General features: G+C 46.1%; 1 long non-coding RNA gene across 2 annotated transcripts; it reads left to right on the top strand.

Annotated features, from left to right (window-relative positions):
* Nucleotides 1-369: 369 nt before the first annotated feature.
* LOC144113388 (uncharacterized) lies at nucleotides 370-24,728 on the top strand. 2 transcript variants are annotated; one of them, XR_013310768.1, is made up of 6 exons: nucleotides 370-652; nucleotides 2,572-2,658; nucleotides 3,798-3,946; nucleotides 8,127-8,268; nucleotides 11,459-11,631; nucleotides 23,309-24,728. It is a non-coding gene; the product is annotated as an uncharacterized LOC144113388 (long non-coding RNA). The 2 variants fall into 2 exon arrangements; XR_013310767.1 differs by having other exon boundaries at nucleotides 23,146-24,728.
* Nucleotides 24,729-26,727: the final 1,999 nt, after the last annotated feature.

Genomic DNA, 26,727 nt, shown 5'->3' with positions numbered 1-26,727 from the left:
ATCCCAGACGATGCGAATAAACGACTTTTTCTTGTCGATTCAGGCAGGTACCCCAACAAATCTGGTATAAAACAATTCTGCCGAAGAAATGCCATTCCTGGGCGAAATTTCAGCTCGAACAATTCACCGGTTTACTGAGAAGCATTCTACGCGCTGCATATGCTCCCGCTGGAAAACTTATGCCACGTAGTACACTCTTACTGCCAGCTACCTGTACGGTTTTCATCGCTCCGGTGCGCTACGGGAACCACATGCTCCTCAGTATTGAAGACTTATAGTAGGGTGGCTCTTATAGAAAATCACGAACAAACAAAATTGGCATTCGACAAGCCTCATGAAGCCAATCCCAGCTGCTGGCTGTCTGTTTGGCGCCAAAGTTTTCGTACTTGCCATGCGTACATGGGCAACTTGGGGTACTTGTTGATAAGAACGGAAAACTGGTCGAGGTGGTAGGGAATCATGTTTAACTGCGCAAAGAAACGAAGACAGAGAACAAGAAGGCACGACACGGCCGCACTTGTTGCTTGCGCAAGCCCGGTTGAACGGCGCATGAATCTTCCTATCGGTCGAGGTCTGTCCTTGCAGTGCACTAACGTTTTCAGTCGAGCACCTTCGAAGACAGCTGAAATGGCGGCAGCAAACCTCTAAAGTGGTGAGTATTCGGTTCGTCTTTCTTCGGAAAGGAGCGTGTCTCGGATGCGTCAAAGATGATGAGTCAGTGGCGGCAGATTCGACGGCTGACGAACCGGCGCGTAGACGAATGCATCGAACTTTTGGCGTTTGCGTAAAGTGCCCATATTTTCCCCAGACCCCAAAGCGGGACATAAGCGGGACGTGGGTGGGGGGCCTTTGAATGGCACGGGTAGTATTTTAGACATTCACTTTTTTTTTCTATCCATATCATGCAGCATTTCTTTTCCTCCAGTTTTCGCCTAGATGGCGCAAACATCTAATACTTCTGGCTTGAATGGATTTTCTGCAGCAATCCAGTTTTGTAGATGTGTCCGTGGTACGGTTCACATGTCATGTGCCCATTCGCTTTGAGCATGAGCAGCGCTTTAAGTGTCGTCACTTGAAACTGCGTCTTCTCTGCAGACCACAGCTTGTTCATCAACAAAAGCGCCCTCCCCACTGGTGCATTTATTCCTGGCATGCACATGCAGTACTCAATATATAATTGCCCTCATGTTGCACGGCACATCTTTCGTCTCAAAGTGCTGGAGAACATCCACCCGCCGTTCCCTGTCCGGCTTCTTCTGGCTCTTCCATTCCTCAAGTTTTTCAGTCGTGACATAATGTGAAACGTTACAGGCTTCGTCAAATAAAGCATTCTCATCAAGACCGATGTGACTGAACTCTGGAGTTATGAGCGCCTGCCTAGGGATTGTTTCTTCCATTATATAGGCTGGTTTGGTGGAGCTAGGCAGAGCAGGTGTAGCCAGTGTAGCGAAGGCGGGACAAAATGCCGTCCCGCAAGCATGCTGGCGGAACGGCGGGACCAGACCTGCAGAACAAGGACATGTCCCGCCTAAATTGACACGTCTGGTCACTTTCTGTTTTCCAGTGATGAAACTGGTCACACTACATCTGCCGATCACCAATGTCAGCCAGTAGAACCGGATGCAACTAACGCTTGCGTTGAAGTTAATACATCCGTACGCACGTTACTGCGCATGCCTTGTGACGATTGCTCGGAGGTCTGCAATGATCATCGTGTTGTGGATAGCCAGGAACATGCAATTGATACTGAACAGCATCGCGATATGGCCTGTGCCCAGTATAAGTGCACGACTCCGCAGTTGCAGAGATGACCTTTCCGCATTCCTGTTAAAACTTGGGCAGTGGAATCGGGCACCTCGCATGCATCCGTGACTGCTCCTCTGGGAGTGTTGCGCAAGCATTCGTGCTTTTCTTCTTTGCCGCGTTAGATAAGAGCGTTGTTAGAAACGCCTAGGAAGTCCCTCGGTAGTGTACACATTGCCGGTGGAAAGTAACGCCATTTTGGCATTGCTGAACGGGTCCGTTAAGCAGTGAGCCACGCCAGGGAGGTGCCCTGAGAGAATGCGGCTAGCACCGTATCTATAAACCAACCTAGACAATGATACGCCGGTACTGCAAAGCATGTCATGCTTACATCAAATCTTGATGACGCGATAGTCTGCAATTTTTCTCTCAGTACTGGCATATCATTTGACTGAACATAAATAAGTGTGAGTGCACATCCTGAATATGTGCATAGATGGTGACTGCGGGAGTGGAATATGACTATTATAAGTTACTGTGCGCATAGCAGGGCAGGTCCGACAGGTTTTAGGTCATTATTAACATATAAGTGACGCTACGGTGGAGCAACTGCTGGCAGAACAAGCAAGGCTAATCCCACCGGTAGCATACAACAACTCCACTGACATCCTGAGCAAGAACTCTTAAGCTGATTAATAAACATATTACTCGTGCAAGGATGGCCGTTTATGGGCTCGCTTATTTTCGCGAGCATCATTCAGCTTTTATTAAGTACTGCATCTTTGCTGGAGTGAAGCAGGCATGTTTTTCTGGTCTTATTCATTGCAGGGTCATATCCAGAAGACGCTTTTCTGCTTTGATGGGAATGTTGCATTCATGCGTCTGTTTTACATAAAGAAACTGCTCCTGTGCCATGTGAGTCTGGGCAGTTAAGTTTCTTTTTTTCATCTGGAAAAGCTTTCAAGCTGAAACTGTGCTTTGCATTTGTGTGTAGATTTTAGGCATTTAAACTTGATATATGAAGGAAAAAGCCTTGGCTCATGGGTGTGCGCAAGGCCTGTCTGCAGGAAACGTGTGCACGAAATGTCCGTCCCACTTGTCAATCAAAGGAATATTAAAAATGTTAGAAGAAAAGGCAAAATAAAAATAAGTGGTAAAAATAAAAATACAGAAATAACACAAAATTGAAATAAAAACAACAATGAAAAAAAAACAAATATGAAATTTGAAGAAAATAGAAAGAATAAAAAATGGAGGGAGAAAGGACACGGAAAGGGTTTTGGCTTTCGCTTTTCCACTCATAAGCAGACTAAGTGTAAATAATTTTTTTGTTATACATTTTCAGCAAGTTTGTTTTCTTTAAACAGACACAGAGACGACAACTTGCAATTCTTGTTCTCCATAAGAATTGATTCTATGGCTCTTTCAGGCTATGTTGGTGTTTGTCCAACCCCAAAAGACGCATTTGTTGCCGAGAAAAAATATATTGGATCATTTGAGCCACTCAATTCAAACTCGTGTCATCTGCGCTGAAACAGACCCAGTGATCACTGTGATCTGCACCACAACAGACCCTGTGATCCCAAATTTTAATCTAGAACACTGAAATTTTCATACTTTTCAGGCAAACTAACAGGAAACATTTTGAATATTTAAGCAATTTAAATTATACTTGCTTTTCATCTTACAGCATATAAGTACTGTTGACATGTTTTTTGCCAAATGTTGTATTAAATAATAAATTACACTCTAGAACCTAATTTTATTGCTTGAAATGGATTTTATAATAAAGCACATGACACATATAACTGTGTCTATGTTATGAATCTTGCCGAAAAATAATAACCAACAGAAATGGCCCATTTTTTCCTCCACAAGTAAAGAATAAGGCAGGTGTGCTTTTAGCAGAAGCATTGATGCATTTTTGCAAAATCCTGTGCACTGATTTATGTGTGTGTATTTTAGGGATGGTTTTTGTATACAGTGTGGAGTCTAGGTGGGTGTGTCAATGCCGTCAGAGCACTGTGTAGAGTGTACCATCTCTGGTCATGCAGGCCCTTGGAATAAGTGCTTTCAAGGAACAGTCTCCACATATGCCAAAGCCAATGCAAACATCATGCCTGCAGAGATGCTTGCCACAAATTTCGTCCACTGGAGCAGATGTTACAGTGCAACTTGTTTCATTCATTTCTGTGTTCAGAAGGTGAGCTATGGAATGTTAGACATAGATTTTTTGCGGCAGCCACTCCCATGGGATCTAACTTTTTATGGTACTACATAGTTGCTAACAGTTTTTTAAGCTTAGAATTGGGAGCTGAAAGAATTGTACTGTGTGGTTACATAGATTTCTTGATGCTGGTGAAAGAAGTTTAATCTGTTTTGTGTTGCACAGATCCTCGGGCATTGACATACATATGTCCGAAAATTACTGAGGAAGATAGCTACAATTTCTTGATTCCTACCCACTAGGAGCATGATCACCAATACTTGCGCAAACTCAGAGCATGCAGCAACTCGTGCTTCACGTTCCTCTGCTAGGCATCATGAAAGTATGTATCTGTCAACTTGCAGCAAATGTCTATGTTTTTAATGCATCATAAAGTTTCAATGGCATTAATATTTGTTTCTTACGGCACCTCTGTATAACTCAGCTATGACGTGCTGGTAAAATGTTAAAACCACTGCAGCCGTGTGAAGAGCATCTTAACAACGTAAAAAGATAGAGATAGAAATAATGAGTTTGGTCTCTACAATGTCGAAGCAGCAACTAGTCTATAAATTGCTCTGTAATGGATGGCTCTGGATAATTTTAGGCTTCCTAGGCTGTTTTGATGTGCACTTGATATCACCTTGCACCGGTTAGAGTGCCTGCCTCATGTGAAAGAGCGACTGCTTTCAAATGTTTGAAAACAACCACTGGTTAAAAACAAAGTCGGTTCAGGGCTGAAATTGCACATGCTATGCTGCCTATTCGTAATGAACAACTCAGAGGGTCAGTGAGGCTATTTTTTAATGTTGTTTCACTTGCAAAACAACAGCACAGCAGTCTACAAGGACAGTGCACATTACAAGAAGAGCACTACAATGGACAAAGAAGACCACTACGATACACACAAGAAGTTAAATGACACAGTGGATATAGTGTGCAAAAGAAGGAAAGATGGCAATGAAAACGTAATAATAGTGGCAGCCACCTCCAGTTTTGTGCTGATAGATAGAAAAAACATCAGTGCACAACAAGAAAAATCATAATAACAAACAAGATAAATACATGTCACAATCTGTATACTTGTAGTAGCGTAGATATAGAAGTCTGTTGATGAGATTACAATGGCCAGTGTGTCTTCGTTAAAAGACAGTTTGTTTTCTCAGGCTTGTATTCGATGACTGCCTGTCCAGATCCAACAATTCTTAGCACCTTTCGCTACATCGGAGGCATGACCGCCACCTTGGTCAGCTCATCCACAGCCACTGGGGACGGAGGGCCGAGGGTTAACTCACAAATCCACAAAGGCGGCGGTGGCAGCCAAGTACAGTATCAATGGCCAATTCCTGTTCTGTGGAGGGAGCATGCTTATATAGCTCTTCACTCAGTGAGCATTTCTTTCATAGTTGCGTCTCACTTATTTCCTATTTTTTTGGTAGCGCTGAGAAAAGCAGGATATTGCTTTCCTTTACAAGGTGCTCCACGGTACCATTGGTTGTCGTAAAATGCTATCAGATATTTTTATAAGAGTCCCCACTAGAAACTAAACTTGTCAGTGTTCAATGCAAGAATCTTATCCAGTCAGTCTTGCCTAATTGTTCTGTTTGAAGAATATCGGGCAGTGAATGGGACATCGTAGCGCTTAACAATGTTATGAGGACTGATGCAATGTATACACTAAATAACGGGTACATAAGGAGGTGGTTGTCATTATAATCAAGATTAATAAAAACCGAAAGTTGAAGATACTGCGAGCCTTTGCACCAACACCCAGTCACTGGCAAGGTGGTTAAAAGGAAATGTAAAGATGTCATATCAGTGATGAATTAAATATGGAAAGAGAGGTTTATAAATAAATAGTATGTAAACCTAAGCTGTAATTTTCCAGCCTTATACTATGCCTTATACTTAGCCTTATACTTGGAGCCATGGAAAGAAAAATGATAGGTGTAACATTAAGAGACCGGAAGCATGCAGAGTGGGTGAGGGAACAAGCACGTGCTAATGACATCCTAGTCGAAATAAAGAGGAAGAAATGGGCTTGGGCAGGGCATGTACTGCAAAGGCAAGATAACCACTGGCCCTTATAGGTAATGGAGTGGATTCCAAGAGAAGGCAACCGTAGCAGGGGGCGGCAGAAGGTTAGGTGGACAGATGAGATTATGAAGTTTGCAGGCATAGGGTGGGCGCAGCTGGCAAATGACAGAGTTAATTGCAGAGACATGGGAGAGGCCTTTGCCCTGGAGTGGGTGTAGTCAGGTTGATGATGATGATGATGATGATACTAGAGAATCGTAGCACAGGCTAACCTCTCTGCCTTGAATTTAGTAAGAATGCACTACACTGTACTGATGGGCAACTTCGAAGTCAAAGTATGGAAGTTCGAAAGAAGCAGGCATGCAAACAAAAGGTAAACATGGAGTGACTGAGTGGGGAGACAAGTAATGAAAAAGACTTGACAATGAATGCCCTTCCTGGCACCATGCAGGCTGTAGAAGGACTAGAGGAGGTAAGGTGTAGTGACTGTACAGTCGTGATGTCTAGAATCAGCCTGAATTGAATAGAGAGTGGAGGAAAGTTGTCATGAAGAAGGTAAATGTGATGACCTTCCCAGCATAATTCCACGGCGCTCAGTTGAAGTAGGAGGCACACTAGCTAAGTAGGATATTGGCAAGCTCTCCAAGGAAACAAGATGCATCATACTATGAAGTGGTAGCGCATGAAAGTCTCAGACCTCTTAGATAAGGTAGAACATGCAGAACCATCAAAATTTATATGTGGAAGGTAATTATGCAAAGTAAAAAATTGTACTAACATGAAGAGAACTCAGCAAGCACTAAAGCACCCAGAAAGCCTGAAAGGAGCAAAGTCTGGATTAGGCGTGTGCAGAGATACATGTTTGTAGAAGGGACAAAGGCAACAGTGCCGTGAGAAATTTAAATATGGTAGGTAAGACAGCAGAAAAATTCTGTGTGCATTTCTTGATGTGTGCTGCTCTTACAGGTTGATCCTGACATTAATCAGTTTGTATCCCATAAATGCTTGTGCTCTTGGGGATTCTGGAAAGAGGCTCACTGCAATTCGTATGGTAGAAGCAATTTTTTGTACCATTTTCCACGTGAACTTATATGGTAGCCAAAATTATAATACTAATGCAGGAAATGGTGCAAACAAGGAAATGGAAATTTTCATTTAAACTGAAGCGATTATAGAGGATATGTCACAAACAGAGGGAAAAGTGCAGGAGACAAGCAACTCGAGATTTTTGGAAGGACAGTAGAGATTCGTTATACAAGAGTGCTTCACGACCTCAAGTATAGGGAAGAATGCTTATATTGTATTAACCCAGCACACAGATCTATGGAAAGGAGAGTGAGTGATGTGGGTGACATTAAGAGGAAACAGCAGATTGTATTAGAGATTGAACTTGAGTTATCAACATCCTAGTGGAATCAAGCGGAAGATATGGGCTTGGACCAGACAAACGTAACATCCAGAACAGATAACCGATGATCTATTAATGTAACAGAGTGGAATCCAGGGCTAGGGAAACAGTCAGGTACGGTAAAAAGATAGATGGGCAAATGCGATCTGAACATTTGATGGGATGGCCACATCTTCTGCGGAACAGGGCAAATTGGGTATCAGTGGAAGAGTCCTTTTCCCTTCTGTGTATGTAGCCTGCTGATGATGGTGGTGAATGTGACATACACACTGATATCTTTGTGTTTCACCTCGATGAGAAAGATAGCTGCTGCTGCCTAGTTTTTAACCATGGACTTTTGTTTTTAGCAGCTAATCTCTTTAGCTGCTTCACTACTATGATGGACTATGAATATGCTGAAAGGTTGCAGCTCTGAAGCTTCTATAGCTAACTAGGGCTTGTTCTCAGTGTTAACATTTCTTTTATGGTAAATCTGCTATGGTCAAGACAGTTATGGTAATATTGAGACACTTGTGGTTCTGCTCATGAATGCTACCTAAAGGAGCCACGTACCATTCAGACTCTTGTCTGCGCTACCCACATTGCCCTTTGAATTGGGAAGGACAAAGGCTAGCATTAGAGAGGTGAACCTTGTGAATTACTTGCTCTTACTATCTGTTATCATCATTCTATTTCCAATGCTTAAAACTAATCTCATTATATGTTCTGTACATATTTCGTTTCCTAATACAGGTAGCAAGCAGGCTTGGAATGTGGAGCAGTGCCAGATCCTGCCTAGTTCAACAAAGAATCTGTAGAGTCCCAAGACAAAGCCATACCTATCAGAATGATGCAGCTGCAAGTGCTTTTACAGCTTGTGGCTGTGATGTGCAGGGTGTGTGCTTAAGATGGTTAAGAACCATCTTTTATCATATTATTATCATTTTATTTCGACACGTCCCGCCATTTATAGTTACAGCAAAACCGCGTTGATACATTCCCAGTTCGTTCAATTTACCAGTTCGTACGCTCGAAATCACGGACATTAAAAATCTCCCATAGAGTCGCACTATTTTTTTTTTTCTGGGGAATGTGTTAGCGGTTAACATGCTTTTCCGGCTCCTATGTTTAATATTTTGACAAATCGTGGTCGCATGTTACATTTCTTGACCAACCCGCACATGCGCAAACATACAAGTGCACCAAACATGAAGGCACGGGACATAAAGAGCTGAAATGCAGCGGCATGCAATCATCCACCGTGGTGCCTTCTCTGCGGTTCCTAGGTGCGAGGAGACGAAGAACCACCACCACTACCACCGCCACCACCGTCGCCAACAACCTCAAAAATAAAAATGTTGCGCTAGCACTCAAGAGAGCCGTTTTTGCGGGGACGCGACATAAATTATAAACCCCAGCGACGCGCATACATACGAGCGGGGCGCTGCTGGGAAACGCTGCTTAAAAATTGCAAACTCCTAACCAACTGTTAGGAAGCCGCAAGCGACAGCGTTAGAAGTCACTTAGCCCTCCTTCGCAACTCCACAAGTACAAATTGAAAACAATGTATCTGTAAAGCTGTTTGCCAATGACTGTGTTGTTTTGAAGGATATAATAAGTGATTATAACTATACTTGTCACTACAAAAAACGATAGTAGCAATCACAAAATGGTGAGTGTGCGGGGGTGTGAATATTAACAAAGATAAAACCATATTGTTACAAATCACAAGGAAAAAAGTTCCCAGGCTATGTAGTTATATACTTCACAACCTTTATATTTTAGAAGTGGAGAGCTATAAATACTTCGGAGTAACCCTCACTAACAAACTCACTTGGTCCTCACATCTGCTCTAACGTCTCCTCATCCGCAATGAAGAAATGATGATTTATTAAAAAAAAACTTAGAAATTCTCCCATCATTACTGGAATCACGGTATACAAGGCTTGTATTAAGTCCCGACTTGAATGTGCAGCAGCAGTCTGGGATCCACATAATTAAAAAGTCAGTGCTCAACTGGAGCGTGTACAGCGAAAAGCAGTTCATTTTATTTATGGTAAATATAGAAGGACAGATTCTTCAAGGGCATTAATTCTAAAGAATAATTTACAGTCCTTAGAAGTAAGGAGAAAAGTTACAGGTCTAGCATTACTTCAACGTTTCATCTCAGGAAACCTGAAGCCAGAGCTTCCCAATTTTGCGAAATTGGCGACAAAGCTTGGCAAAGTAAAATGGATACAGTCTGTAAAAAAAATTACATCCTTAGGGTGGTGTTTTTATCTATAACTAGCACCATTGCAATTCCAAAGTGGCTGGAAAGTATCTGCCTCACTCCTACAGTGCATTGTTAAGAGTTGTACTGATCTTCTCAATTGGGTGAAATTCGCAAGCATTACAATAACACAACTTTACACGAGCATTCATTAGCCCCAATTTATCATGAACCCCTGGGATTACTGTCATGGAGTGAAATCTTCTTCCTTCGGCTTTTTTGTAAATCGAAATATTTCATAAAGGAGATGGAGGATTTTTTGTATGGCTCCTATTATTGTTGTTGTGATGTCCTGTATATGACTGTAGCTGTTGCGGCTGGTGGTTTTATGACTTTTATATTTCAGTTGTGTGCCCCTCCTGCTTGGTCCACAATCATGGCTCGCAGTATTTACAAGCAAATTAATAAATAAGCCATTAGTGTACGTCTGCATCTGTCTCGGAGCCTCTTTCTTTTTCAGAAGCGCTGCAGCGGTGGCTCAGTGGTTATGGCACTCAGCTGCTGACCGGAAAGACGCGGGTTCGATCCCGGCCTAGAGGACCGTGTACTGTGCGATGTCAGTGCATGTTAAAGAACCCCAGGTGGTCGAAATTTCTGGAGCCCTTCACTACAGCGTCCCTCATGGCCTGAGTTTCTTTGGGACGTTAAACCCCCACTAACCACAATCTTTTTGAGAAGCACTCCTTCGCCGATTCTTTACCCCCCCCAGCCAGGTCATGCACCCTGTCACATGACATGGCGTGTGATTCTGAATCGTACTCAGTGGTTGGCCGGGCTGGTGGGGTGCCAGCTGCGCAACAGTCAGCATGTGGAAAGTTTTCACTGCTCTCTGGTTGACACGTCGAGTCATCTGACAGGGAGGCATGACCTAGTTTGGGGGGTGGGGCGGGGGGGGGGGGGGATAGAGAAGCGGCGAAGGAGCGCTTTTTAAAAAGAAAATGGCTCCGAGACGGATGCATGCGACTCGACTCTTTGGCCGTGTCTGACGTCATACCTCGCTCACATTGGTTGACTATGCTCTGACATCATGAGCTATGACCAATCCTGAATTAGTGTGACAGCGCGTACGGCTTCTCCGAACGTCAGCTCTACGCGCTAAAAGCTGAAACGCTGCAGTTAGGGCGCTTAGCTACTGATCCGGAGTACCCGAGTTCGAACCCGACCGTGGCGGCCGCGTTTAGATGGAGGCGACGCGCAAAGGCGCCTAGGTGGTCGAAATTATTCCGCAGCCTTCTACTACGGCACCTCTTTCTTGACTCTGTCCCTCCTTTATCTAATCCCTTAGGCGTTACGGCGCAGTTCAGGTGTCCGCCGAGATGTAAGACATACTGCGTCATTTCCTATCCCAAAAACCAATTTTCACTTTTTTTCGACAGTCTGCTGCTGCGGTGGCTTCCCCGCAGTACTGAGATGCAAAGGGGCGAAGCATTCGAAAATGACACGAAAGATATTTTTGTTACCTTGGTCATTGCCGCCGACGGACCGGATGCGTTACGAAGTTCCTTCCGAGCTTAAGACAGCGTAAATGCGGTCTGAATTCTGCGAGCGCTAGAAAAGGATATTTTCAGATCTTGTGCCAAGAAATTCTGACATTTTTGTGAAGTGAAATTGTCAATAAATGTTTTTGTACATCTTTCAACAGTCAAATTAAAAAAGAATTAGGCGGTTAATTTGGATCATGTCTTCCCAAATAATACGTTTTTCTTGCAGTTTTTTTTTACATATCAATGAAGTATTACTATATTGCATAGGGAGCAGGATATCAATATTTTTCTCATGAACGATAAATTATTACTTCTTTCTTCCCATCTAGACGAGCAGTTTGCTGATGTGATGTCTCGAGGAAGGCCATTCCAGTCAGCAGCTCCGCTGGGGAAAGAAGATGCTGCAAGAATATTTTGCAGGAACATATGTGAGCAACTGGGAAGGAATGGGATATACGGTGAAATCTGTTGTCTGGGAGAACAAGATATGGTGATTAATGAGGTGAGCTGTGGAAAAACATGTTAAATAAGCAGAAGATATGGTGAGGAACAGCGAGATTCACAGACCAGATTATTTTCTTTGTTAAGAGATGCTGCCATCATATAGAATATTATGAGTGTAGAAACTTCGTAGCATGGCATTGAAGGGACTGTAGTACATTGATTGGATACGTATTTGATGACGGTTCTTCATTGCATGTGCATATTCGTGTCTCGAATATTTGAGTGTGTGGTATATGTAAGTACTTTGCTTGCTGTGGAGCATTATGTAGGTGGACGTTTTTAGTATCCTATTATTTCATGTGAGGAGGATATGATGCGTGTGTAAGCCATATGACCAAGTAGTGCACCAGCTGGCATTGCAGAGGAGATGTTATCAATCGAGCAAGCACTAAAAAGCAACTTGAGGAGGCAATGACCTAAAACAACTTTGAAGAGGTAGGGTTAATTAAGGTTCATCACCCAGTAATTGTCATTCTGCTCATGGTAAATGTCATCTTTAGGGATACTTATATAGATCAATCGGTGTACTCTTATACGTATTCACACACGTGCGCACGCACTGACCAGCCCTTATATGTAGCCTTCATGGATAACGAGAAAACATCCGACTGAGTCGAAACCTGAGCCAGCAGTCATGCAGGCATTATTTAATCAGGGTGTAGATGAGCCTTATGTAAAACAACCGGAAGATATCTATAATGGCTGCACAGCCACCGTAGTCCTCTATAAAACCAGCAATAAAGTTTTAATAAGGAAGGGTGTCTGGCAAGGAGACACGACCTCACCAATGCTGTTCATCACCTATTTATAGGAGGTGTTCAGAGGCCTGGTTTGGGAACAGCTGAGGACAAGAGTTAATAGAGAATACCTTAGTAATCTGCGATTCGCTGATAACATAACCTTGCTAAGTCACTCAGGGGATGAATTGCAAAGCACAATCAGTTACTTAGAGCAGAATGATTGATGTAAAAATTAACATGCAGGAAACCAGAGTAATGTTGAACAGTTTCGAAAGTAAGCAGCAGTTTACGATTGTTAGCGAGCTGCTGGAAGTGGTAAGGGAATACGTGTAATTAGGGCACTTAGTGACCACAGATTCAGATCACGTGAGTGAAATAACTAGAATAAGAATGGCTGGAACTCATTTGGCTGGCTTTCTCAGACCATGAATGGAAGTTTTCCAATATCCCTCAAGAGAAAAAAAATATATAACAGCTGTATCTTACCCTTACTTATGGGGCAGAAACATGGAGGGTGATGAAAAGGGTTCAACTTTATTTGACGACAACACAGTGAGCTATGGAAAGGAAATGGTAGGTGTAACATTAAGAGACAGGATGAGGGCAGAGTGGGTCAGGAAGCAAACGCAGGTTAATGACATTCCTAGTTGAAATCAAGAAAAAGAAATTGACTTGAGGAGGGCATGTAATGCGAAGGCAAAATAATTGGTCTTTAAGAGTAACGGACTGGATACCAGTAGATGTCAAGCATAGCAGAGGGCGGCAGGAAGTTCGTTTGACAAATGAGATTAAGATGTTTGCGGGGATAAGGTGGCCACAGCTGGCATAGGACAGGCTGAATCAGAGAAGTATGGGGGGAGGACGGGTTTAGGCTGGTAGTCATGCTGGCGCACTGCAGGGAGGTGGTGAATGGCGGCTTTTTTTCGTTGAGTTGAAGAGCGAAGTCCCTGGGCATATACTGGGGGCAGGTTACCTTTTTTGCGGTTGATGTTGTTCGGAGTGGTTTGCATATGCCAGGATTCCAGAAGGAGCCTTTTCTGGTAATTTCTTTCGGTTCTGGGGATGTGGGTTTCTTCAAAGTTGATTCTATGGTCGGAGTCCTCGGAATGCTCGGCTATTGGATTGAGCTCTCTTGCGAATTTGCGGACGTCATTTTTATGTTGCCGAATTCTTGCTTTGAAATTTTTGGTTTCGCCAATGTAGCTTGCGTCGCAGTCGCCGCATGGAATTTTGTAGACAATGCCTTGGGCTCTTTCTCTCGGCGGCTGGTCTTTGGGAACAGGTAGGCAAAGCGCAACAGTGTTTGTGGGCTCGTGTGCAACTTGAGATCTGATTTTTTTTAGGATTCGGGCGATGGTTTCGCTGACACCTCCGACATAAGGTAACGTGACGTATTTTGGTGGTGGCGTTGGTCTTTGTGCGTTGATTTCTTGGCGAATGTTGTGTTCTTGACGTTTTTGACGTGTTTTTTCAGTTCTGTGCAGCACAGAACTTGACAGAAAAAAAGAACAATGCACGATATTCAGAGAACTAATCATGAACGGCTACCCAAAAGACTTTATTCAAAAAACCATTCGACGTCAAAAACACAGCATTCGCACAGAAATCAATGCACAAAGACCTACGCCACCACCAAAATACGTCACATTACCTTATGTCAGAGGTGTCAGCGAAACCATCGCCCGAATCTTAAAAAAATCGTGTCTCCAGGTTGCGCACAATCCCACAAACACTGTTGCGCTTTGCCTACCTGTTCCCAAAGACCGGCCGCCGAGAGAAAGAGCCCAAGGCATTGTCTACAAAATTCCATGCGCCGACTGCGACGCAAGCTACATCGACGAAACCAAAAATTTCAAAGCAAGAATTTGGCAACATAAAAATGACGTCCGCAAATTCGCAAGAGAGTGCAATCCAGTAGCCGAACATCCGAGGACTCCAACCATAGAATGAACTTCGAAGAAACCCGCATCCTCGGAACCGAAAGAAATTACCACAAAGGCTCCTTCTGGAATCCAGGCATATCCAAATTACCCCGAACAACATTAACCGCACAAAAGGAAACCTGTCCCCAGTATATGCATAGGGACTTCGCTCTTCAACTTAAAGAAAGAAAGCCGCCATTCACCACCTCCCTGCAGTGCGCCAGCGTGACTAACAGCCTAAACCTCCCTCCCCCGCGCCTTTCGCATCACAGCTGTCATTCCTTTGACCCCGCTCCCCTCCATACCTAAAAGACGTTAGGTACTGCCCTTAAGTCACCCCTGATGAAGGAGCCGAGTCGGCTTCGAATTGTTGGGTTAAATTTAAAATTTTTGGTTGGAGATGTGTAGTTTATTATAAGTTTTCAAACCCAACCAGACAGGCAAATCTGTCACAATGTTTGGTGTTCTACATTCAGTGGCACTGGGCATGCTAGGTTGTTGCAGTCCATTGAAATCCAGGATGCCATGAAATATCAAAGGGGCTTGCCTCTGTTCTGATGACGAGTGAAGTGATTAGTGTAGCTAGAAAGAAAGCACAGGCAAAGGCCATATGTTTATGGCTATTTCACAAACTGAGACTAATGAGAAAGCTTGAAGACTAATGAGAAGCTTGAATTTAGATTACAGAAAAAGCAGAAGCTATGGAAAGGAAAATGCGGGTTACAGTTAAAAGACAGGATTAAAACAGCGGATTTGAGAACAAACTAGACTTAATGGTCTCCTAGCAGAAGTTAATAGTTGGAAATGAGCTTGGGAAGGACATGTAATGCGGAGGAGGATGGCCTTTTAGTGTGATAGTATTGCTGTGGCTGGTGCAGGACAGAGCCAATTGGAAGTGAATAAGAGAAGCACTCGTTTTGTAGTAGATGCACGCTTGCTGATGACTACTACTTGTGCATGTCTCACCACTGTCTTGGTTAGTTGCTTCGAGAACTAATGCGGACTGAGGACCTTGCTCTTCTTTGCAAGCAGTGATGTGTGAGCAGCAGAAATTGCTTGAGCACTTAATGCATAATACAAGCCACACATTCTTTGTCTAAAAAGTGAGAAAAGTTTGTTGAATTATGCATGTTGCTTGTGGATCTACGGGAAGGGCTATCACCAAACTAACTAGATTCTTCAGATTTAGGGAAAAAGGTACCTGAAATAAAGGGCAGTCTTTGTCCCAGTTTGTCATTGTGTTCATTGTGTCACTGCCTGTTCAAAATGAATTACTCTACTTCTGAATTCTGTACAAAGTGCATGAGCCTCAGATTGAGTTGGTAAATGCGAAGTAGCACCTGTGAAAAGTAGCTATTTGCTGTTGGAAACAACATTCTTCCCATATTTTCTGAATGCAAGAAAGGGTTTTCTCTTGGGTGAGTTAAGTAGCTTTCTATTTCTCTCCATGAATGAGGATTTTTGTCTCAGCAAGAATGGCTGTCTAATTCCTTATAGTCTGGGGTGCACCTGACCCTTATCATGGGAGGGTGCCTGAGAAGAACCTTTGGGAGAATACTTGCAGCCACTCTTGAATACTACATAATATGGCTTGTTCACTGCCTTTTCTCATGTGTGCAGCGTGATTTTCATGGAAGCTGTCTGCCAAGATTACATATACTACCTTGTGCTTCCAAAAGCAATTTTCTCCTGGAACAAAGGGAACAATAACGCTTTTTTCCAGTTTTTTTATTTTCGAGTGGTGTTTATTGCTTCATGCCATAAATAGGGACGATTATACGAAATGTAAAAGGTTTTCTGATCTAATGAAATCCAGAAGAGACCAATGATGGGGTCGCTGTATCCAAACAGAATAGTGCCAGGTGGCGTTCGTGGCGCTCGGAAAGAAGACGACGCTCGTGGTGCTCTCGTTTTGAAAGACGTTGAAGTTCGCCGTCTCGCCAACTGAAGGACGTGCTGCCGAGCCCTGCCTTCTAACAGGTCCTCTCTTGTCACCAACACCGTGACAAATCTGGTGGAGGTCGGATCGATCTCATGTCCCGTACCCCAACCGTTAGTCGGAGCTCCAGTCCAATTCCCGTCACGACGCCTGTTCACCGTACTCGCCGCCGGATTCGAGGCTTACCCCCCGAGCCTGTTCCATCCGGTATGTCCACGGAGCAACCTGCCTTGAGCATCCCAATGCCTGGGGCGTCGACACCCTACTTCACGCTCCAGAACCCCCGCATCCCGAAGTCCTTCCACGGCGACATCTTTGAAGACGTGGAAGACTGGTTGCAGCACTACGAGCGCGTTGCCGCATTCAACCAGTGGGATGACGCCGCCCAGCTCCGGAACGTCTACTTTAGCCTGGAGGACGGCGCTCGGATTTGGTTCGAGAACCGCGAAGATCAGCTGGTCTCTTGGAGTGAGTTCCGGCGTCGGCTCCTAGACACATACGGCAGCTCGGATCGTCGCGAACGGGCAGAACGCGCTCTGCAATCTCGCGTTCAGCTGCCCAATGAAAATGTTGCAGCGTATGTCGAGGACATGACGCGCCTTTTCAGACGCGCGGACCCTGCAATGCCCGAGGACAAAAAACTGCGCCATCTCATGCGTGGCGTCAAGGAGCAACTTTTTGCCGGCCTTGTCCGCAGCCCTCCGAAGACTGTCGCCGAGTTCCTCACTGAGTCTTCCACGATCGAGAGGGTTCTTCAGCAAAGAGCATCCGCGTACGATCGACCCGTATCCGCCGCCTCCGTTTCCAGCGAGTTACCGTTCCACGGCACCGATGCCTCCCGGATACGCGATCTCATACGGTCGATTGCGCACGAAGAAATCCGGCAGCTGTACGGGGCCCCTACCACAGCTCAAAGCTCCATGGCGACCTTTTTTCCGCGAGGAGGTGCAGCAAGTGCTCCGGCCGTCCTTACCTGCCGGTGAGGCTCGTCCATCCCCTCCTCCTTTCGCGCCTGACCGTCGTCTCACCTACGCCGAAGCCCTGCAGTCCCCTGCTCCAGCACCGGCGTCCTTCGTTCCGGCTCCTGCTGAAGTGCCGGGGCCGCCTGCACCCGTGCTGCAGTACGTGGAAGCTCCCCGACCGTCCGCGCGCAAAGCCGACGTGTGGCGCACATCCGACAGACGCCCCCTATGCTTTCACTGCGGGGAACCAGGTCACCTGTATCGGCACTGCCCCTACCGCCGTCTGGGCCTCGAAGGGTTTCCCCCCGATTCTCCTCGACCCCGCTATGGCGAACGACCCAGGGCCGTTGCGGATTTTCTTGAAGACCAACGTTGGCAACAGTCTCGTCGCCAGCGGGCTCGATCCCCATCGCCCGGGAGTCGTCCTTCACCTTCTATCGCGAGTTTTTCCCGGGCGGCGCAAGGCGGTCGCCCAGCCCACGGCGGGAAAACTGCAACCAGCGACCTTAGGGGGTGGGCTCGCTGGACGTCGTTCTGAGGGGGACCCCCCATCGCCGCGGGCACGACATGCCGACGCCTCGCGGGTTCCGAAGTCCGCGGTCACCATTCACTCCGACACAGCGACACTCCCTCGACATAACGACGCTTCGACGGTTCCGAGGTCCGCAGTACCCGTTCGCTTCGACACATCGACACTGACACATGACGGCGCCTCACCGATTCAGACGCCCGCATTCTCCGATACTTCCGACGCACTGACCCCATTAGAAAGCACACGCCACGCCGACGAACTACCGGTGGCACAGCCTGCAGACAACGACGCCTGTGCCCGATCATCTTCTCCGGAGCCTGCATCTCGTGAGCGGCTTTCCTTAGACATACCTGTGATGCTGGATGGTCGCCACGTTCGAGCGTTATTAGATACTGGTGCTGATTATTCGATTTTAAGCAGCCAGCTCGCCGCCGTCCTCAAAAAGGTTCTCACGCCATGGGCTGGCACACACGTTCGCACTGCGGGCGGTCATTTGATTGCACCTCTCGGCATGTGCACCACCCGAGTTCAAATCCGGGAGTCCACATTTGTCGTCTGCTGTCTTGTTCTGAATAACTGTTCGCGCGACCTCATCTTAGGTGTCGACTTTCTGCGTGAATATGGGGCGATTATTGACCTACGCGATAACAAGGTCACGTTTTCAACTGAGAGTGCTGTCGCCCTCCCCAACGCGCCGCGACCAAGCCAGACACTTCGAGTTTCTACGGACACAGTCACCCTGCCGCCTCGAACCAGCGCCTTCATTACGGTTGAGTGCGAATCATTTCAAGACGGTGACGCCATCGCCGAAACCAACCTGTCATTACTGTTGACGCAAGGCGTGTGCGTGGCCCGCAGTCTGATCCATCTTCACAGTGGCCAGTCACAGGTACTTGCTACCAATTTTTCGCACGAGCATCGGCATCTTTTTCGCGGCACTTCCGTAGCCTTTATCGAACGCATCTCCGATGTTTCCGAGTGCTTCTCCTCAGAACCAGTGCAGCCTCCTTTTCCCCTCGAGAGCCTCGATGTCAACTCCGCGCTGTCAACCAGCCAACGGGAGCAGCTGTGTGCACTATTGCTCGAATTCAGACAGTGTTTCGCCTCCTCGTCGAAAGTGCGTCAAACTACCATAGCCAAGCACCACATCGTGACGTACGATGACGTACACCCGATCCGTCAACACCCCTATCGGGTATCGTCTACAGAGCGCGAAGTCATTAAGTCCCAAGTTAAGGAGATGCTCGAAGATGACGTTATTCAGCCTTCCAACAGCCCATGGTCCTCGCCGGTCGTCCTCGTTAAAAAGAAAGACGGCACCCTCCGTTTCTGCGTCGATTACCGGAAGCTGAATGCAGTCACGAAGAAGGACGTTTACCCATTGCCACGTATTGACGACTCTCTCGACCGCCTTCGGCGCGCTCGTTATTTTTCGTCCATCGACCTAAAAAGTGGCTACTGGCAAATTGAGGTCGATGAGCGGGATCGTGAGAAGACGGCCTTTGTCACTCCCGACGGCCTTTATGAATTTAAAGTTCTACCTTTCGGTCTTTGTTCTGCGCCTGCCACATTTCAGCGGATGATGGACACTGTCCTTTCTGGTCTTAAATGGCAGTGTTGCCTAGTCTATCTCGACGACGTGGTGGTTTTCGCCGACTCATTTAGTCAACACCTTGATCGCCTGCGGACGGTCCTCGAAGCCCTTCGTTCAGCTAACCTGACATTGAAGCCCCAAAAATGCCACTTCGGTTACCAGGAGCTGAAATTTCTCGGCCATGTCGTCAGCGCCGCCGGCGTGAAGCCCGACCCCGACAAGCTGGCCGCGGTTGCGGAATTTCCACTGCCACGTGACAAGAAAGCTGTTCGGCGCTTCCTAGGGCTCTGCAGTTACTATCGGCGTTTTATCGAAAATTTCGCTGACCTCGCAGAACCGCTGACTCGCCTCACCCGTGACACCACACCTTTTGTTTGGTCCCACGAGCAAGAAATGGCTTTCGCCGAGCTCCGCCTGCGACTTCAAACGCCGCCCGTTCTTGCCCATTTTGATGAGCGAGGTGACACTGAGATACACACCGACGCCAGCAACATCGGCCTCGGCGCGGTTCTCGTGCAACGCCAGGATGGCGTTGAACGAGTCATCGCTTATGCAAGCCGCGCTCTGTCACGCGCAGAGATGAACTATTCGACGACAGAAAAAGAATGCCTCGCCATTATTTGGGCTGCTGCGAAATTTCGCCCCTATCTTTATGGACGCCCTTTCAAAGTGGTCACTGACCACCACTCCTTGTGTTGGTTGACCAACCTGCGTGACCCGTCTGGACGCCTGGCGCGATGGAGCCTTCGCCTGCAGGAGTTTGACCTCACCATTGTTTATAAGTCCGGACATAAGCATGAAGACGCCGACACCCTCTCTCGTGCGCCTGTCGAACTCGCAACCCCCGACACGGACGACGACATCAGTTTCCTTGGGGCTATCAATTCTTCTGATTTCTCAACCCAACAACGCGCCGATCCAGTGCTACGACCCCTCATCGATTATATGGAAGGCCAGCCAGCCACCGTTCCTAAATGTTTTTCTCGACACCTGTCGTCGTTTTCCCTGCAACGAGGCGTGCTCTATAAGAAGAACCCTGGTTCCAGTTCGCGCGCGTATCTCCTCGTCGTGCCGACAACACTTCAGGAGGAAATACTTTCTGCGTGCCATGACGAACCAACCTCTGGCCATTTAGGATACTCTCGCACGCTTTCCAGAATCCGCCAGCTGTTCTACTGGCCCAAACTCGCCACTGTTGTCAAACGCTATGTGCAGAGCTGTCGGCAATGTCAGCGCCGTAAGGCCCCGACCGCCAAGCCTCCGGGACTCCTCCAACCTATTGCACCACCACGCGCCCCATTCGATCAGGTCGGCATTGACCTTCTCGGTCCGTTCCCTTTGTCCTCGGGTGGCAACCGGTACATCATCATTGCCACAGACTACCTCACTCGATACGCCGAGGCCAAAGCCTTACCCCGTGGCACAGCGTCCGAGGTTGCGGATTTCTTCGTGCATCAGATCGTACTTCGGCACGGCGCCCCGACCTACGTCATTACCGACCGAGGAACCTCATTTACTTCCCAGATGATGGCCGAAATTTTTCAGCTAAGCGGGACGACCCACCGGAAAACTACTGCTTACCACCCGCAGGCAAATGGGCTGACAGAGCGGCTTAATAAGACTATGGCGGACATGCTGGCGATGTACGTCGATGTACAACACAGGAATTGGGATACGATCATACCGTACGTGACATTCGCCTACAACACAGCAGTTCAAGAGACGACCCGTTTCACACCGTTCCGCCTCCTCTACGGCAGGGAGGTTCAGACGATGCTCGACGCAATGCTCCCTTGCGCAACCGATGACCATCTTTCTGCTGACGCTGAGGAGTTTACCCACGAAGCCGAGCAGGCTCGTCAGCTAGCCCGTATTCACATCACCCAGCAACAAGACAAAGACTCGCGGCGATACAACCTCCGGCACAGACAAGTCTCCTACCATCCCGGCGACCAGGTTTGGGTATGGATACCTGTTCGACGACGCGGCTTGTCCGAAAAACTCATTTGCCGCTATTTCGGTCCCTACAAAGTCTTGCGGCGCGTCAGCGACGTTAATTACGAGGTAGAACCGGACGCTGAACTTTCCCAGCAGAGAACCCGTCGAAAGCCCCGTCCAGAGATCGTCCATGTTTTGCGCCTGAAGCCGTATTTGGCACGGGGACCCACCCAGAATCTTCGTGCCTCTCTTGTGTGATTAATTGTGCTTGTGTGTGCTTGTGTGTGTGCTTGTGTTCGCGCGCTCTTCTGCGCGTGTTTTTTTTTTTTTTTTTAAGAGGGGAGGAATGCCAGGTGGCGTTCGTGGCGCTCGGAAAGAAGACGACGCTCGTGGTGCTCTCGTTTTGAAAGACGTTGAAGTTCGCCGTCTCGCCAACTGAAGGACGTGCTGCCGAGCCCTGCCTTCTAACAGGTCCTCTCTTGTCACCAACACCGTGACAATAGGATGATGCGCTTTTCAACAAAAGACCCTTTGTTTCCAGGTGACTGATTCTCATTGGCTTCAGTGCTGGGCAGGCTAACGACAGTTTTCAATTATTCTTACTCTATGCTGCCTGTGCTAGTGTATTGGTTTGTGAGTTGCTGTCCTGTCTGTGTGATGTCTTGTACTGAAAATCTGTGTCTCATAAACCTCTCAAATTCTTGTAATGTTATATAGGTTTCTGTCGAGGCCATTCGCATGTGATGCAAAGAGAAGGTAACCAATGGTCCCTTCGGGTAAAGAGGTGGATTTCTAGAGAAGGCAACCATAAGTGGGACAGAAGAAAATACCTTGTGCCATGGCAGTCTTTGTCCACAGACACCTTTGTGCCATTTAAATCCATCATCATCGGGAAGTTTGCCTGGCCAAAGGTAGTCACAGCTGGCTCAGGACAAGGCTAATTGGAAATCAATGGGAGGAGCCTTTGTCCCGCAGTGGACATAAGTACGCTGATGATGATGAGAAGCCTCTCCAAAAAGTACTCCCAACTAGAGCACTACACGGGCTCAGGCTCTCCCGAAAGCCCGGGCCGGGCCTGGTCTTTGGGTTGTGGGCCTGGGCCAGGCTCGGGCCTGTATACTGACGGGCTTGAGCCAGGCTCAGGCTTGTGTAGTGAGCACGTACTGAGCACGTACGGGGTTAACAAACTGCAGGTCAAGACAATATTGTAGCTATCTTTCTACTTTTTCCAGAGTACAAACTTGTTAATCTTCAGTAATAAGTCATATGATAGGTTGAGCATGCAAACAATGAAAATGATGCGGAAAACAGAATAAATCAGGCAAAACAGCATATATACCACTCTTTACAAAGCTGAAGTTCTGAAGCACCGAAAGTCACAAACACAGTACTTTTGCTTGCCGCCTTCTTAGCTTCACAAAATCGTTAACCATAAAGCATAAGTACGGCGTCCACGCACAAAATAAAGCAACATTTTGCTTTACTCGTTCGGATATAGCCTGAGAGCAACAGGAACTGTGAGGCTGTCTTTGCTGTTTGCTGCCAGATGTTCAGCTCTGAATGCATCACACGTATCTCCTCCCCAGCATGCGCCTTGTCTCTTTAATGCTCTGCGCTCGATACTACCGAGTCTTGTATTTCCTGATAACTGTTGTATTATTTGTTTTGTTTAGTTGTGGTACTCCCGCGGGTTTCCCGGAGCATAGGGGAGACTGTGCATGCGGGCAAATCTGGGCCTTGAAGGGTGCATGTAATAAATGCACCCGTGTAGTGTAGTTTCTCTATTTTGGTCTCAGTATTTGTGCTAATGACTTTTTACAATGTATGGAATTATAATTATGAGACTTCTTTCTGTTGTCTGCCAAGTCCTTTCTTTTTTTTTCAGATTTTGTGACGATTAATTCTACAAAAGCTCTCTAAACGAATTGTCTAAGATATGACCGCATTAACACTCAGTTTCAGTGAAGTGTGGGACCTGTAGTAGTTGACATCTTCATTGTGTAATATATCCAAGCCCAGTTGATCTTCCTGCATTTTGTTATTGCTAGATGGTAAGAGACAAGCGACAGCGGGAGAAGCAGCTGTTTGAACAGACGCAAGCGGACACCTAACTGGCTTGCGGTCTCGTGCGACCTTTTGCGTTTCTGTGGCGATCCGATTGCAATGTTACAGCCTGTTCGACATAAGCTTGCAAATATTAAATCCGAAGCTAAGAGACGGAAAACGGCTTGAGTTGATTATTTTCAGCAAGTTGGTTTGTGTGGCATTCAAGGCACTGCACTTTGTTCTGGGCAAAAAAATTAAGTACCAACTCAAACAGAAGCAGACACTAGAGAATTTTAGACCTCTGTTCTAACAACCACTAATGCTTTTTCGCTGAAATTCATAGTAACAACAATGTTTGTGCTTCTGTAGCAGGCTTACAGCATTTGTGTTGTTTTGGGCCTGAGCCGGGCCCACCGACTTGTTGGGCCAGGCCGGGCCTGGTAGGTGAGAGCTTTCCTGGGCTCGGGCCAGGTCCAGGCATTAGAGAAACCGGGCTGGGCTTGGGCTGGTAGCGGTAGACGTTATCAGGCCCAGGCCGGGCCGAGCCAATAATTATGGCCCGTGCAGTGCTCTATTCCCAACATTCGATCACCATTCTTCTCACTGGTCTTTTTGTACGCATTTAGTGCAAGCACAGAGAAAGTGGTGGTGCGACTGTTTTGCATTTGTCGCCAACAGTTCATGGAGCCTATTTTGACTGCTGTGTATAAACAATAGAACGGTCTGTGGGGCTGCATGTTCTGATTCATCATGTGGTCCAGTAGTGCATATTCATCAGTAGTCAGGTCAACTCTTAGTGAAGTAGTATTTCCTTGCTGTAGCCTGCCATGAAAGTGAAATGCGTGTACACTTTGTGGCGCAGCTGGAAGAAATCTGTGCCACTAGCTTGCTTATAAGCTGTCATCCTGTCTGATTGCTTGTATGTGAATATAGTTTTCACAGCTGCCATGCCTGGTGCGTCAGCAAAACCTTGAGTTTCTCCCTCGCTTGCTGTATGTTGGTGCCTCTTTGAAGCTTTAGATTCTGGATGCCAACCCTGCTGATAAAGCAAAAGACAACAAGTAGTTTTGCCTTAACTATACAACACGCTATTTGCTAAAATGCACGTGCATATTATTGGCATAGTTGGCATGGCACATTTGGTGGCATATAGTAACAGCATTTAGATTGTTGACAACTTTGGGGTGAACTGTTTTCTCTTCTTTGTTAATTCATCCGTAGAATGCTTAGGAAGTAACTGTTGCTAACAGTTGTATGACACTTTTAGTGATGCTGACAAAATCAGTAATGCTGATTACTACTCTGAAAGGACATTGCAGTATTTATGTTTTCAATACATCCTTTGTTCAATTTTCAACTACTACTCTTCCGAGCATATGGTTTCAGTTTCCCTGACATGAATAAAAGCTATGAAAAGAAGCATTCCTGCCTGTTCATGAAGACCATCAGTGCAATTAATTTGAATTTCTTCGCCTGCAGGAGTAGTAGCCCTGAAAATAGTTTCAGGTGTGTAAGCACCAAATTTTTCTTACAACAGTAGTAGTTAGCACTCATGTTCTAGAGGTTATCCACCTGAAGACAGTCTGGCATCTGGTTAAGCAACTGATGAAATCTAATAAATGAAAGGTGGTTGCTGCATTTTAGAAAGCTTGTTGCTGGCCAAATTGTTTCCATTCTGAAGGAAACATGTTAAAACTGTACACTGACAGTATCAGCACTCATCTTGTTCATTTTCTTTCTTACTCGTGTCTTACTAAAGTATTGGCGCTAACATTTTTTCCTAAGATGGCAGTGGTGCTGTGGTGTAGACTGGTGCAACACAATTCTGATCGCCTCTGTGGCGAGACCTGCATTTCTCTCATGATTGGAATCACATTACTTGAGTTGCTGCTTTGTTCTAGATTGCAGGTATACATTGAGGACAGTGTTGCTTTTCATGCAATGCATACAAATCACTTCACTTTGTGCTTCTTTGTGCAATGTTTATGGTCAAAGTGATACTTTCATGTGAAAAATTGGAAGCAAACTTGCTTGCTGCATGAGCCCAATGCAAAAAACTGCTTTCATCATTTGCATCATATATAATATACATGCAACAGACACTGTGCAGCCACATAGCTAGCTAAAGAAAAATTACTTTTGAAGGAGCATTTTTAGTTTTCTTGGCAGTTGTCTAGTGCTATGGCAAGACAACCAAAAATGTTGTCATGTACCTTAATAGATCTGTCTTGCTGATAAACCCACGTTCATGTGCTGTTAGCTGAGCATCGAACATCTGAGCCCAAGAAGAGATAGGGAATAATGGAAAGGCAGGGAGGTTAACTAGGCAGTGTCCTGTGAAATCAACATCTTAAAGGAGCATACCTAGAGACCTATCTTTTGGTTGCGTGTTTTCTTGTTTGTCTTGATGTGTAAGGCATTATTATACAAGGATTACCATGCGATATTCTCCTATGACCGTTAAATAATTCATAAGTGAGTTTGTTTCTCGTGTTGTTTCGGTTTTGCTTTCAACAGCCGACTGATGACGGTAACTTCAAAGTGAGCTGATAGGTCATGTGAGGCATGAAAAAACTGCAATCACTTCTTCTACATGTATTGTCATTCCGGCTCATGAGGAAGGCTGGCTTCAGCACTGTAGTGAATTAAAATGATGAAGCAGCGACTATATGGACGTTTTTCCATGCCTCACATGACATATAACCACACTTTGACGTACGGCTATCATTTGAAACCAAAACAGCATGACAGAAAAATTCGATTGTAATTTATTTTAGTAGTCGTAGGCAAATACCACATGGCTATTCATGCATAGTAGTGTCTTCCGCATCATTGTAGAGCATAAGACATGCCCCCAAAATTATCTGTCTGTACTCCTTTAAGTTCTTGTATTGTCAAAGATCTTGTGATGGACCTCAGGGTCTACTTGCTAGTGCGTGGGCATCGCAAAGAGCTGAGTCTAGATGCCTGTGACAGGAAGGAGCAAACGCATTTAATGACTGATGAAGATCAGCACTGCTCCAGGAGAAGTGCAGCACCACGCAAACTTGCAGTGATGACGGTGACGGAGACTTCTGGTGTTAGCAACACGAATTTCCACCATTCTAACTCCGCCAGATAGGTTGCGCTAAGTGATTTCCATTGGATATAAGTGTTGTGTGGGACGTTTCACAGTGGTTCTGCAGGGGAATCACAGCAAGCACGATCTAACTTTTTCGTCTTGACCACGATGTAGATCCTGTGTTCGCGCTGATGTCTGAATACCTCAGGCATTTGTTATTAACTAGCATGACAGATCCCCATTTTATGAGATCGGGGGGTTTCGAGTGGTTCATAGAAATGTTTCTCAACTTAATCAAGTATTCTCTAACCCAGTGGGGCCAAAAGGCTTGTAATTGGTTCTCTCTGAGTCGTCAAATGT

Source organism: Amblyomma americanum, chromosome 1, assembly GCF_052857255.1.
Source record: "Amblyomma americanum isolate KBUSLIRL-KWMA chromosome 1, ASM5285725v1, whole genome shotgun sequence".
In the NCBI taxonomy this organism is placed as follows: domain Eukaryota; kingdom Metazoa; phylum Arthropoda; class Arachnida; order Ixodida; family Ixodidae; genus Amblyomma; species Amblyomma americanum.
Note: the sequence above shows the minus strand (reverse complement) of the source record. Positions and strands in the feature narration are given on the sequence as shown.